This window comes from Pogona vitticeps, chromosome 2 (genome assembly GCF_051106095.1).
Source record: "Pogona vitticeps strain Pit_001003342236 chromosome 2, PviZW2.1, whole genome shotgun sequence".
In the NCBI taxonomy this organism is placed as follows: domain Eukaryota; kingdom Metazoa; phylum Chordata; class Lepidosauria; order Squamata; family Agamidae; genus Pogona; species Pogona vitticeps.
The window spans coordinates 193,779,554-193,794,365 of record NC_135784.1 but is presented as its reverse complement, the minus strand read 5'-3'; the positions used below and the strand labels follow the sequence as shown (position 1 = coordinate 193,794,365).

General features: G+C 44.1%; 1 long non-coding RNA gene and 1 pseudogene across 2 annotated transcripts; one reads left to right on the top strand and one right to left on the bottom strand.

The window, feature by feature from the left end:
• Positions 1–1,464: 1,464 nt before the first annotated feature.
• On the bottom strand, positions 1,465–3,592 carry LOC110071031 (muskelin pseudogene; annotated as a pseudogene). Its single transcript, XR_013541310.1, has one exon. The product of XR_013541310.1 is annotated as a muskelin pseudogene (transcript).
• A 330-nt stretch (positions 3,593–3,922) lies between these two features.
• LOC140704462 (uncharacterized) lies at positions 3,923–11,519 on the top strand. Its single transcript, XR_013541309.1, has 2 exons — positions 3,923–6,890; positions 6,934–11,519. It is a non-coding gene; the product is annotated as an uncharacterized LOC140704462 (long non-coding RNA).
• Positions 11,520–14,812: the final 3,293 nt, after the last annotated feature.

Here is a 14,812-nt window from a genome sequence, read left to right as displayed (position 1 = left end):
GCTTACCGACCGCTTTGCGACCCGCCGATCAGCTGTTCTGCGGCTTCAAAATGGCCGCTGGAACAGCCGAAAGGGGCCAGGGTGCAGCGTTTTTGCGCCCTTGGTAAGCAAGGGAGCGCGCAAAAACGCTGCGGAAGCCCCGAAATGGCTGCGCACAACCATTTCGGGGCTTCCGGCAGCGTTTTCGCGCGCTCCCTTTGCTTACCAAGGGCGCGAAAACGCTGCACCCCGGGCCCTTTCGGCTGTTCCGGCGGCCATTTTGGACCCGCCGGACAGCTGATGGCAGCCATTTTGGCGCCCTCGTTGGGCGAGGGGAGGGCGCGAAAATGGCTGCCGGCCCCTGGGAAACATCGCACTACGGTAAGTATTCTATGGCATTGGAACGCATTAAACGCTGTTTAATGCGTTCCAATGCCTTTTTCTGTTCCGTAGTGCGATGTTTCCCACAGCGAAGGTTAATCCGGAACGGATTAACCTCGCTGTGCGGGGCACCACTGTATATATTTTATCAAGCCTAATGTGCTTAGTATAAATGCATGTATTTATATAAAGTTGAGAGTCCCAAACCAGGTGTATATATATACTGTATATAATTTTAAAAAAGAAGAAAATGTGAATGATTCAATATCTAAGGTGTGGTTTTGTGTTATGCTTAGCTCCTGAAGAAGGGTTCACTGAAATGCATTAAGCCAGAGCTTTTTAATGACTCAAGAAATACAAAATAAAGAGCTTTTTTCTACTTTCTACAATCTGAGACTTTGTCTCTCATTTATAATCTGGACTTTTGTGGATGTACCAGTTCCTTCTGTTTCATTTTGCACTGCTCTCCTAAACTACAGGGCATCTGTTTGATGTCTCAAAGCCTTTGTTCTTTTCATCAAGATTACCTGTATAGAGAAAAATGTGGAACACAGATAATTAATTAATAATTAATTAATAAATAGTTAATATTAATTAATAAATAGTTAACTATTAATTAACTATTAATTAATTAATATTAACTATTAATTAATTAATTAATAGTTCTTTCTATATACTTTTATTTGTACTTAGACTTAATATGCAGACTTCTACAAAAAATAGTAAAACTAGAAAGGGCCTGGCTACATCATAGAAAATTTCACAATCACCTTCCCCATTTGCACCACTCTGAGAGAAATGCCCAGTCTGCAGCCTTGATGCTTCTTCAGAAAAGCCTCGTGAAAAACAGCAATGTGCCATGCTTTGAGCTTGACCCATTCAATTTCAGTGAGATTAGTTTTTCTGCTACCCTTAGAGCGCACACACACACCCAGCAGGTTCCCAGGAAAATGTCTCATCCCATGGCGTGCACTCCTCTTCTGCAATCATTCTAATGTGCCCCACTTCCATCCCCACTCTTGTTTTTCCCTTCCCACGTTGTCATGGCGTTGCATCACTTTGCAGGCTTGGGCAGGCAAAACTTCCCTCGCAGTGTCTGCACTTTTAACTGGAACATGTCTTGAGAATTCCTGAACTCTGGAAACTTGTCTCACATTTCAGCTGCTATTACTTCCCCCCTCTGTCCCCCAATTTATCTATATGTCAAGCTTTACCAAGGGCAGCTTGAATGTTGACAACACTGATGGCACCAGTCAAGATGGTCTACAGGACACCCTCTTCTGCTCACTACCTTTCACAAAGTGACACTATGCAGGGAAAAATTTCAAAAGCTGACTCTTTTTTATCATCTGTTAACCACTTCTTGCTCAAACACAAGGCCATTGCCAGAGCTTTTTTCAACAAGGGTGACACAGGAAGGTATTCTGTAGACTATCTTGACTGGTCAACGTTCAGGTTGTCCTTTCCTGTGTAGACCTTGGCATCCAATAGAAGTCACTTTTCAAAGACTTGCTGTTCCTCACAGAGGAATCCAAGTAATGGCCCAGCATGTAGATCTGCCTTCGCTGGATGTCAGTGCACATTTTGTGACATGACCTCGCACTGGGGCCATTCTCTTTCTCAGTATCTCTCGATATACACATCCACTGGTTTTCCTTCATGCTGTACGCCCAGAAGTCTGCCAGATTCTGTGGCCCGTCCCAGCCGCCAAACAAATAAACCGTTTCTGTCTGAACATCAATGACCATTTGATGACCACCTCTCATTCCAGGCCTACTGTCTTCACCATCACCTTTGGTGCTTTTGGGGATTATTTGACCCCAACGTGGTTTGTATTCTTGTTGACTGATGTACTGACTGAACAAACCATCATTCACGGCTTTTTCTATCAACTCTTCACATGCGTTGAAGTCTCCTTTTAGAACGAGCTTGTCGTGAAGGTCTGTCAGCATGGGGTGCTCCAGCGCAATCCTTGTCTTCTTCTGGAGCGATTCAAACGCCTCCGTGTAATTGTTCTGGCGAAAGTGCTTCAGGCAAAGGTGAATGGCTTTCTGTTCACGGTATTTACTATACCAATTGAGACAGGGTTGGACAATGTCCGGATCGTTAATGCTGCTGAGTTCAACATACCAGATGCTAAAGTGGAAGCTGGGACCCCAAGGACAGCAGTGGAACTATCTTAACGAACCAGCATGGAAACATCTGCTCATCAATTTTATGCTTCAAGGTGAATGTTTCTTTATTATAGTCATTCTTTAAGCCACTAGACAATAGATCTGTCATGTTTTCTTCATTCATTCTGCCAAAAACTTTAAACTTCTTTAAATTACAGACATGAGTCTTCTCATATTTTCCAAATGTGATACTCTGGACTATGGCAGGTCTTTCAAGTTTCAAGATCAGATACTGTGGAGGGTAATTGCTTTTGGAAGACCACCGTGAAGATTGATCATTAGGCTTATCTACTAAAATATTCTCGGGCAAGTAGGTGGAGGAGAAGCTACTCCAGCGGTGCAGGGTGTAGGGCAGGACACGGCTCTCAAGGGGGCTCCCCAGGCCGGGCCCGAAGCCTGAGGCTGAAGCCACTGAGGCTGCTGCCATCTTGTCCAGCATCCTTTTTCCTGCTGGAAATGTAGGCTCAATATTGTGCAGCAATATCTGGCCATTTCCTGGTGTTTTGAATCATGGGTTTAGACACATGATATCCCACATTCATAAATTGGAGGTTTTTTGTTTTTGTTTTTTTGGAAGAAGTGAATTTCCTGGTGTTTTAAAATGGAAGTTTAATTATACGTGCAGTACACACAAAATCCAACAGAAACTTCCCTCATATAGTGTCTCTAGATGCCTGTGGAGATTTTTCCTGGGGGGTGCTCTTTGTGGATATATTAGACAGCCAAAAACAAACTTCACTAGATTTGGAGGCATTGTAGAGGAGAGTCAGGGGAAGCATCCTTGTGAGTTTTGGAGTCACTAGGTGCTGAAGGGGGCATTTTATAGCCCAATGAATTGACAAATCAAACATCACTAAAAATTCATTTATTCATATCCGTCGGGGGGCACTGATTCATATAAATACGAACTGCTGAATTAGTGATTTTTTTAAATGAATGTTGCAATTTGTTTTGCAATTTGTGCCCATCTCCAGTGTTTACCCTTGCCTGAGTTTCTTGTACATTTCTGTCTGCTGATCAAGAAACAGAATTCTTCTTTGCCTGTCTGCTGTGGCTCTCTCAGACTGGTGTGTGTGTGTAAATCTAAGTGAGACAGAGATGGGCTGAGGGCACTGGATGGCAGGCTCTCATTGGCTTGGCTTTTCTGCTGAGTGGAGTTTAGGGCTGTGTTCACTACCCGATGCTGATTGGTAGCTATCACCATAGTTTCCATGGCAATTCTGTCTGGCTTGTGTTCCCCCCCCCCGTGCTTCTCCTCCCCCCCCCCCTTTAAGGCCATCTTGAGTCCCTCTCCTCTTCTGCTGAGAGGAGTTTGGCAACAACCTAGCTGCAACTGGCCTAGGTCTGTCTCGGCCATTCTAAAGCCAGCCTGGCTAGTTAGTGCTGATAGAAGTAAAAGTTTGACTTATTCAATTAAGGCAATTGCCTCATAAAAGATTGTTCTTAAAACCAAGCTGTTTGGTTTGTGTATTCAAGAAGAGATTAGCCAGCCTTGTAAAAACAGGCTCCTCGACCCCCCCTTTCTCCTTGTTTTTTTCTTCTCTGTTCAAGGACTCGCGCTTTTCTGAAAGTTACACTGATTTAGATAAGCTTAGGAATGCAGAGCTAACAAGGGGCCGATTTAGGGAAAGTGAATTGTTCTGCGCATGTCTAAAATGTGTTTTCACTAATCCAATGAATTGTTGCTAACTAACTTAATGACCTCAAAGGCCCACCCCTCTCGCCCTGAGGGGACAGCTATAAGACTGTACCAATTCCTTTGTTCTTTGAAGAAAACCCTAATCATCTCAATTAAGATGAATGGTTTCCTTCCCGCCAACTGCAGTGGCGTTTTGTTTGTGTTTTTCCTTTTCATGTAAATAAAATGAACTTCAATAGAAAAGCCTTCGTGTCTCAGTCTCTTGTTTAAGGTGTTTGTTTGGTATAACAATTTGGGGGCTCGTCCGGGATGCTCTAAACGCCCCATTGGGGCTGGATTTTGATCCAGTTGAGGTCAGGCAGAACAGGCGGTGGTGAAGTGAATCGGAAAGGCGCCCCTGCCTTCTTTTAAGGCAGCCGCTTCCTTGCCGACGCTTTGGCTGCTTGGCATCAAGAACTCGGAAAGAGGCACGAACGCGAGAGTTTTTTTTTAAGCCGGCCGGCCAACGAATCAACGAGCCAGCAGACCAACGGACCTGGTAAGTCGTAGTGGGAAACTCTGAAAGGGTTGGTTGTTGTTGTGTGAATGAAGAGTGAGAGACCTTGCGGTTCTCAGAGGTGGCCGTTGAAGTAGTCCGGGGCCCTGGGCCAAGGTGTGCGACTGTTGTCTGTACCCTCCTTGTGTCTGCGTCAGAGAGACCCCTTACTCTCTACGCAACCTCCCTATCCTTGTGTCTTTGTCTCCCGTGGGATGGGAATACAGACTTCCAAAAAGGGCCCGCGGGGGGTCCAGAAGGTCCGGTGGGGACCATGGGAGGTCCGGTGGGGACCATAGGAATTCCGAGGGGGACGCCCCGACTCCAGGCCCTTGTGGGGGTGGTAATGAGTTAGGAATTCCTGGCAACAGTGCGGTGGGCAAGCTGTTGCTGCATTGGGAGTCTGTAAAAAGGTACAGGAGTTTCAGACAGAGAAAGAAATGGTCCATGTGCTCTGGAGTTTAGACACAATTTGATATTCGTTCTAAAGGGCCAAAATTTGGCCCATCCGCCCCGTGTCCCTTATGTAGATTTTTGGATATGGTACCTAATCAAATTTGGAGAAGAAATAAAACTGGCAGTAAGTAGAGACTTGATAGGTTCTAAGTTACAAGGTGAGGAAATGACAAAATTGGAGTTTGTAAATTGGACTGCTCCACCTCAGTAAAAGAAAAGGAGGGGGATGGCGAAAATAAAGACGGGACGCTGTCCGAGGGACCAGTGACCCGCTCTAAGGCACGGCAGATGAAAGAGCAGGGAGTTAGTGCCCAGTATCCACTCAGAGAAGTCTCAGAGATGCTTTAGGGACTATGATTTACAAGCCCACAGAGCTGCTGCACATTTGTAAGCAGCTGGCCGGAGTCACATAGGAGACTCTGGCAATTGCCGCTCGAACAGAACAGGCGGCCGGGGAATCCCTTCCAGAAGTAACCCCTGGAGATTGGGATTTCCAGGATGAAAATATCAGAGGGCGAAGTGCAGAAATGAAAGAGTTCTTGTTGAAAGGGTTGGAGGCAATAGTCCCTAAGCCTGTTAGCATGAAATTGGCTTTTTGGTCAACCGTAAGGAAAAGAATGAAAGTTCAGTTGAATATCTGGAAAGGCTAAAACGCAATATGCGAAGGAACACTGGGCTGGACCCAGAAGATTCAGGAAATGAAAATATTCTGAGATTGGAATTTGTGTCAGGGTGTTACCCAGATATAAAGTCCGAGTTACAGAAAATGGATGACATGACAACCAAACCCATAGGACAGTTGCTAGCGAAAAGCTCAAAAGGTGGTAGCAAGAAGAGAAACTGGAGGAGTTTTTCTCTGCCCTACCCGCTCAGAAGAGAAGAGAAAGAAAAAGGGGGGGCAAGGGGCCCTGACTGTGTTCACTTTTAAGGTGGCTCAGGAAATACTTAGGTGAAGCTAGGCAAAGAGAGAGAGAGTATATTGTAAAGAAGGCAAGGAAAGTTGTTGCAAGATCAGGTAAAGAGTTTTGAGGGGAAATGGGAAAGGAAAGGCTAGAAAGGAGGGAAAAATAAGTGTGTATCAACAAGCGATGCAGCTAGAGGAGGAAGGAGATTCAGGAAAGGAGTCCTTAACAAAACTAATAGTGCATGCCAGCTCGGACAGCAGAACTGTTTGCTCTAAGCTGAGCACTACAGTTAGCTGAAAGGAAAAAGGATTAAAAAGAGAAGAAGGAACGTAACTTTCTCAAAGTTCATGAAAAACACAGAGAATGTTATCCAAAAGTGTATATGAAATGGAATCCTCAGGAAGAGTCCTAAGAGAAATAGGAGCGAATGGAGAACAGGGAATGAGAAAAAGCTCTTTTGGCTTGTTAAACTTACTGGGGTATAAAGGGTTAAGAGTAGGCACAGAGTTAGGAAAAAAAAATCGCCTGGTGTTGAGGGAGGGAGATCCCGGCCAGCGTTAGGACTGTATAAACACATGCAGACTTTAGTGATTAACAGGGTAATTCTTTTCCATCTAAAGGGGCTGTAAAAGCCTACTGGAAAGCTAAGAAAATGGGTTTCAGAAAATGGGGAAAATCACACACACACAAAAGACACTAGGGGAATTGTTGACTATGGAATCCCACAGAAAAACATGCAGGAAAATGACAGATGCAGTATGTGGATTGATTGGCAGAAGTACGTGTTTAAAAGCCTGAATTGAAAAGGAGGCTTTGGAGGTGTGAAGAAACAGGAACTATGTTGGCAGTGATGCATGTATAGAGAAATGCAAAGGAAGAGAATTTGAAGACAGGAGAAAGAAATAGGTTAGTAGATAAGAGATAGCAAGCAGAATTGCTGGGAATGTTCAGATCCCCCTCCTTGCTTCTCCAGATGCACAAAGTGGGAGCTGGAGAGACAAGGGGGGTTGATTTCACACCAGGAATGGTTTGCCTGTTTTACATAGGCACTTTCTGTGGGAATTCCTTAGAAGTCACTTTTGCATTCAGGGGTCACTACCAGTTTTAAGAGATTAAAATGTGTGGTATTTTTATTGAGAGTGAATTATCCAGAAGCCACAGAGGATCTAATCATTGGCATGGATGCCTTGCAAACTATAAACTATGGGTTATGGTTTAATTCCTATAACAAACAACTACATCGAGCCTAAATCCGGAAATCGTTAGGAGAATATATTTCAGTTTTAAGGTGAAGAATTTGAGAACAGGAGTAAATGCAACATAGGAACAAAGGAAGTGATTGTCCTGCATTTTTCACACCAGCATAGGACTATCCTTGGCGGTGGATGATGGTCAGTAGGCTGCTACAGATCGAGGCTATTCTCCTTGAAAAACTCGATCTAATACTGAGGGTTTATCAGAAACTGTCAGGAAGGAACTGTGTAATGAACATGATGGTATTGCCCTGACTGGTCTACAGATAAAGTTTAGGGAAAACTTACAGGAAGAGGCAATAGAGGGAACATGGAACCTGTACACTGACGGTTCCTCTAGAGTAGTGAATGGGAAAAGAATAACGGGATATGCAGTGGTAGAGAGGATGGGGGGGGGTTCGAAGTTGAATCTGGACCCCTTCCCCCGTCCATGTCAGCTTAGACAGCAGAATTATATGCCCTAAAAGAGCTTTAGAAATAAGCACAGGGAAATCTGTAAATATCTGGACAGACTCTAAGTATGCATGTGGAGTAGTCCACGTTTTTGGAAAAATTTGGAGTGAAAGAGGACTACTTACATCCCAGGGAAAGAATCTGGCCCACCATCAGTTGGTACTGGACACTCTGGAAGCGTTGAGCCTCCTGTCCAAGGTAGCTATTATCCACATTTCAGGGCACCAGAAGGGAAACTCCCCGGAGGTAGTAGGAAACCGGCTGGCTGAAAGGCGGCAGGGAATCCCGCCCTCTTAGCAGCTCTTATTCCTACCAGTAAAGAGATCACTGCCCCTTTGGTGTATTCACAAAAGGAGCTTGAATTAGCAGAGGAGCAGGGAGCTACAATGGTGAACGGCAGGCTAAAGTTGAGAGATGGAAGACAATGGCTGCCCGAGGGGGTGGTCAGGGAAGTCCTCAAGGCATTGTACGAGGGAGGACACTGGGGAGTTAAGGCTCTGGTCTCAGCCTTTCTGCAAAAATATACAGGGAAGAAAAGTGTGGTCACACGCCAACACCATTTTAGCCCACTGCATTCCTTGCCAGAGAGAAAATAAGAATAACCTGAGAAAAACAGAAATGGGAGGACGACTTCTGGCCATCCACCCCTTTGAACATTTACAATGTGATTTTATTGATATGCCAAAGTCAGGACTTTGGAATCAGTGTTTGATAATAACTGATCAGCTCACTGGCTGGGTAGAAGCATACCCTACGGCTCGGGCAACGACAGGGACAGTTTGTAAAATCTTATTGGAACAAATTATTTGTAGATATGGGTTAATCCAATCAATGGTTAGCAACAGGGGTAAAAACTGAAAGGATGAACCAGACTTTGAAAGAGCAAATTAATAAGTTGATGCAACAAGCGCAGTTGCCCTGACCGAAGGGTTTGCCCCTAGCAGCTGCATAGCATTACAGGACTCTCGCCCTTTGAAGCCTGTGCAGAATGGAAATTTGGGATGTTAATGCACAGAGATACACAGAGAGTGAGCCTTAATTTAGATTTGTTCAAGGATGCCTTTATAAGAAAGTATTTGCTGGCCCTATTCTCTATTCTCTCCGATAACAGGGAGCGAGGCATCTCAGTGCAACGGACGCCATTGGAGGTAGCAGTGCATTCCTTCCACCCCGGGGATTGGGCTTATATCAAGGCATGGGAGAGTGAACCGCTCGCCCCAAGATGGCTTGGTCTGTTCCAGATACTGTTGACAACAGAGACTGTCATCCAAACTGAGGAAGCTGGTTGGACTCACTATACCAGAGCCAAGCGCGCAGTCGACCCTGAGGGACGGTGAAAAGTTGTGCCTGTGTCCAAGGACGGACTAAAAGACTATTTCTAAACGACATATGTAATGTCCATTAGTCGGTTGGCGCATAAATATTGTCCTTTCTTTAGTGTGTATATAGAAGTAAGAAAAGTTAATAATCTGGTCCAAACTTGGCAGGTACATTTGAGAATAGACAGTCTTAGGGGACTCTATTTCTTAAAAAGATATTCAATTGGTGATCAAGTAGTGTTGGAGGACGAGGGGACCATTGATTGGGAGGAGGAAAGGAAAATCTTTAACGAAGTTTTTACAGATTTGTGGGATTCTCGGTGGTGTCACAATTAGTACTGCAAGGTTTGCCCTATCACGAAAGATCAAGAACCTTATGAAAGTACTGACACTGATAGTTGCTCTGAAGAAGAAGGGTTTTGAATGAGGATTGTCGGATTTCATTGTCCTACCCAGGTTACCACTATTTGGGTAATTGCTGTCAGAGTAATGTCTATAACTCCCTATATAACAGGTAGAATTTGTCCCTGGTTTTCCTGTTCAATTAGTCGAACACCAAAAGGGGAGGTGGAAGAGTGGAAGGTACAAATACAAACCACTTCCTATTGGGACACTGAATACAAAGGGTTGGCCTGTGGTAACCAATTGATGGTACGCAAAGAGGTACGAGGTAAGGGCCGTGGAACTTTGTATACTAGCACTGAGTTGGCTTCAAGTCTAGAGTTCTGGCATAACCGAGATTGCAAGCAGTGCCCCCTCATTAAAATCAGAGATAGCAACATCAGCCCTGGATCAGAGTCAGACTCCGACTAGGACATTCCCCGAAGAAAGTGGTCTTTCTACTCTCATACTTTCACCTCCCGGCAGTTTACTCGGAGTATCAGGTGATATCTGAAACTTAAAGACCCCCTGATAGGATTGGATCCTTTTGAGCCTTACTGTTATTTGTATTGCCATTTTTGCCCTCACCATTGGAGTGCCAGAATAACTAAATTTGACGAAAACCCGGCTTTGAGGTGGTATGTGCTTAAGGTGAGATATCCTGAAGGGTTGTGGACTGAAGCTTGTAGGCTGTAAAAACGCCAATTGCAAGCTGTCCGTGGAGAATTCAATCTGATAGCTCGGCGCAGGCAAAGACCAATTCCCAAGGGATGGCTCCGTTACGCATCTTCGGTGCACCACGAAACGTGTTAGAAGTGCAAGAACGCAAGCCCCTGGTCAGTGCCCAGTCTAGATTCAGAGGACGAGGAATGGAATTCCCACTACAAGCGGAGGTAAAGCCCACCCCTCTAATGTCTTGGAGAAATATCAGGCAATTGTTTATTGGCAGACCACGGGTTGATGGCAAATTAATGATAGTGTTAGGGCTCTTCTTGAACCTTGTGCTACAAGCTACAGGATCCACCTGCCCCTGTGTAATAACGACAAGGCAGGGAAGCAGGGAACAGCAGACCTTAACCTATAAGTCCATCTTCAATTGCGTTGATAATATTACCTCCTGTGCATTTGACAAGGTAGAGTACAAAATTTGTCAGGACTCCCTTGGAACTCAAACTTGTTATGACCCTAGAGAAAACCCCGAGAGAATTTGGATTGAATTCCGTATTACAGTAATTAGTAATGGAGGCTGGACTAGAATTAAATGTGGTGGAATAGGCTGGGTTCAGCACCACATGGTATGGAGAATAGCAGCAAGTGTAGTTTAGAAACTCACCTGTTTGTTCCTGTATGAAACTGTGTGAAGTTAGCCACCTAATCTACCACGCCCTGCAAGCCTCAGGAAGGTGCCTGTAAAGTTCGATTGTACCTGGGGCTCCTATGAAAAACTGTCCAAGTGAAAGACACCTTAGGTTGGTCTGGGGGGGGGGGGATTTTCATAATTGTGAATAAGTCAAAAGAAATTATAAAAAGAAAAAAATGGGGGAATTGATAGAAGTAAAAGTTTGACTTATTCAATTAAGGCAATTGCCTCATAAAAGATTGTTCTTAAAACCAAGCTGTTTGGTTTGTGTATTCAAGAAGAGATTAGCCAGCCTTGTAAAAACAGGCTCCTCGACCCCCCCTTTCTCCTTGTTTTTTTCTTCTCTGTTCAAGGACTCGCGCTTTTCTGAAAGTTACACTGATTTAGATAAGCTTAGGAATGCAGAGCTAACAAGGGGCCGATTTAGGGAAAGTGAATTGTTCTGCGCATGTCTAAAATGTGTTTTCACTAATCCAATGAATTGTTGCTAACTAACTTAATGACCTCAAAGGCCCACCCCTCTCGCCCTGAGGGGACAGCTATAAGACTGTACCAATTCCTTTGTTCTTTGAAGAAAACCCTAATCATCTCAATTAAGATGAATGGTTTCCTTCCCGCCAACTGCAGTGGCGTTTTGTTTGTGTTTTTCCTTTTCATGTAAATAAAATGAACTTCAATAGAAAAGCCTTCGTGTCTCAGTCTCTTGTTTGAGGTGTTTGTTTGGTATAACAGTGCCCTATAGATACTTTTCATGGGGGTGAAGAAAGCCTGTTGCTGCTGTCACTGGGGTGAACCAAGGCCCACCAAGGTCTCCAGCAAGTCAGATGTGAAGGTGGAGCAAAACAGTGAAAGGGTTGATGCCTGACAGTGGTAAAGCCCGATATGATGAAAGCATGGCTCTCTCATGAGAGGAGGGTACAGAAAATGGCAGCTGGTCCAGCAAGGAAAGACTCTGAGGGAGGGGGAGAGTGTACAAAAAGCACCCAAACCAATCAGAAAATGTCACTCTATTTTTTTCTGCCCCTGGGTGTTTTAATCCTTTTGGAAATCGACAGGAGGAACGTAAAGCATTATTTCAGTTTGCTAAATGTGGCCAACCTGGTAAAATAAAATTATGAGAAAACAAATATTTTCTGCAAAGTATTTTTTTTAATCCTGATTCTCAGCCAAAAAGACAACCAACCAACTTAAAAAGGAAAAGGTGACTATGATGCCTTGTTTTGAATCTGTCATTAAGAAGCATGTAGCAACTTCCAGTACCATAAGGCAATACAAGGCAGCTATCACCGTTGTGGAGGGAAAGGTATTTGTGCTCTTGAGTCTGGGGCCAACACTCTAGCCACTACATTTTATTGGCCTTCTATCAGAAGCTAGTACAGCAATGTCTCAAAGACTTTGGCCAGGATCGTACTGGGCACTGATGAATTGTAAAGCCTGGCTGGCAAAGTAAAATGGTATCCATTCTGATGCATGTACTGCTGGTATGCAAATGGAGATCCCTGTTGCAAGCAACCAGCATATGCAGAATATCTCCTTTGCAAGATCTGTGAAATCAAACTCCTCACACTCAGTTGCATGAGTGGTTCCACTTGAACACAGGATCTTGGCTTTTGCTCTCGAAAAATGAAAGACAAGTATCTACCTGCCTGCCTGCCTACAAGGGCTGGTATGTTTGGCTGTTGCAATAAAAACAACAGATCATATTCGCGCCGTCCAACAAGTCCAGACCAGTAGAAATGCAAATTCTGGAGCGATACTGTTACATTTCCCCTTATTGTTTTGCATCACTGGATATTTTTTGAGGAGGGTAAACATGCTACAGATTTGCACCCAGTCCTGAATTTGCATCCAAGAACTTCCTTTGTGCCACTGGGCTGAGGTTAGATCTACCAAGATTTGCCAAGACTCCTCCTGGAACTCAAGTACAGCAATGGAACCTCAGAACCAAAAGGTAGACCAGGGTGAACCCTGAGCTGATGCTCATGGGCGTAAGGGTATCCGGGAGAGGAGCAGGGAGAGAGTTTGCCACAGGAAAAGATCCTAAAATAGGGATGGAGTGAAGAAGGAAGCCACTCAAACAAATAGGATAATAGCCTTCCCCCTTTGATTCTCCATCTCACAGGACTTTTATACCTTCTTCTGGAGAAACAAAGAAGGATGTCAAAACCCTTCTCACCAAATTCCAAAATTAGGCAAGCTGAACAATACCAGTCAAAAAGGTTTTAGAAAATACAAAATCAATAAGCCTTGTGTCTTCTTCTGAATCTTCTCTTATGTGGCAGAAGAATCCTAGATATGCCTCAGCTTTCATTAGTGCCTACATATATGTTAACAACAGGTTGGTTTCTTGTGAAACGCGTAGAATAGGGCCAGCTCTACTGTTGTTAAAATCAGGTAATCTTGTATCTTCAGCATTTTGATGTTCTGCTTTAGACCACCCTAAAATGTCTAGGGTTGGTCGTGATGCAGCATACAAAGTATACAAAAGCTTGGTATATGTGACGTCAAAATACAATACAGCATAACATTTAAAAACTAAAAATATGTTATTTTTAGAGGGGTATCCATCTTAGGCAATGGCCCCAGACACAGAGTCTGGACTCAACAGCAAAATACAGCATTTCCATAGGTTTTATAAACACATGTCATCCTTTTTTCATGCTTCTTCCTCTCATGTAAATATATTTCCTCTTCATCAGGTCATTCAAGAGGTACAACACTGAGGTCCATGAGTGGACTAGTAGCAGGCATCACAACAGAAAACTGGAATGTATGGGAAAGATTTAAGAGGAAATGCAGCTGTCCTGAAGCTCTACATTGGGCTTACCACATGTATGGCAGATTGGTCAACGGGAAAACAACAGTCATCAAAGCATCAATAGACTTGATCCTGGATGAGCAGTCTGATCTGGTCTATCATGATACTATCTCCCTCACTAGGTGCAACCTCCCCCAGTTTTCCAGGTTTAAACGTGTCTACCATATTTTTCTGTGTATAAAATGACACTTTTTCCTAAAACAATTAGAGGAAAAATTGAGGGTCGTTTTATACTTTCCCCCTCCACTTTCCCCACAAGAAAGTGGAGGGGAAAAACAATTCCTGCTTTCCCCTCCACTTTATTTGCAAAAAGCTGCTTTCCCCCTCCACTTTTTGCAACAAAACTGAAGAGGGAAAGTAGCTTTTTGCAAAGTAAGTGGAGGGGGAAAGCGGGAATCACTTTCCCCCTCCACTTGCATTGCAAAAAGTAGAGGGGGAAGCAGACTTTTGCAATGAAAGTGTAGGGGGAAAGAAGGAATCGCTTTCCCCCTCCACTTTCTTGCAATGAATTTTTTTTTTAGAAAACTCAGGGTCTCTTATGGATGGGGGTGTCTTATACACAGAAAAATGTGGTATTTGAAAGTGGGAGCCCAGGACAGAATAAGGATTCTGTTGATGTACTGCCCACCCTGCTGCTCAACAGTCTCCCTTACTGAGCTAGCTTAGCTGATCTTGAGGATGGTGTTGGAGTTTCCTGGCCTTGTTCTGCTGGGGAAACTTCAACATCCAGGGCGAGGCAGTCTTCTCAGGAGTGGTTCAGGACTTCATTTCCTCCATGATGATCATGGGGCTGTCCCAAATGATGGGTTTGAGGTGGATAGAATCCGCCTGAAGTTTTGGAGAATTCTAGGAGGTGGAGTAAAAATAAATATGGACATTCCTAAGATCCAATTTATTCTAATTTTAAAAAGACTACTACTTTTTGAACGGGAGAACCATTCATCCTGTCAGCTCCTGTTGCTAATCCTGTAGTTCGATCTGGTCAGCAGCTGTCACTGCACCAATGTGGCAGAATGGCATCCAGGAATTAACCTGTAAGATCTCTATTACGAGAAAACATGTGGGGAGATGAGAAAAAGCAGAATTCTTGCCTGAAACCTTGAAGGGTTCCTGTCAGAAGTGGGTCAAGAATGCCATATTTTCATAGGACGTTGATCAA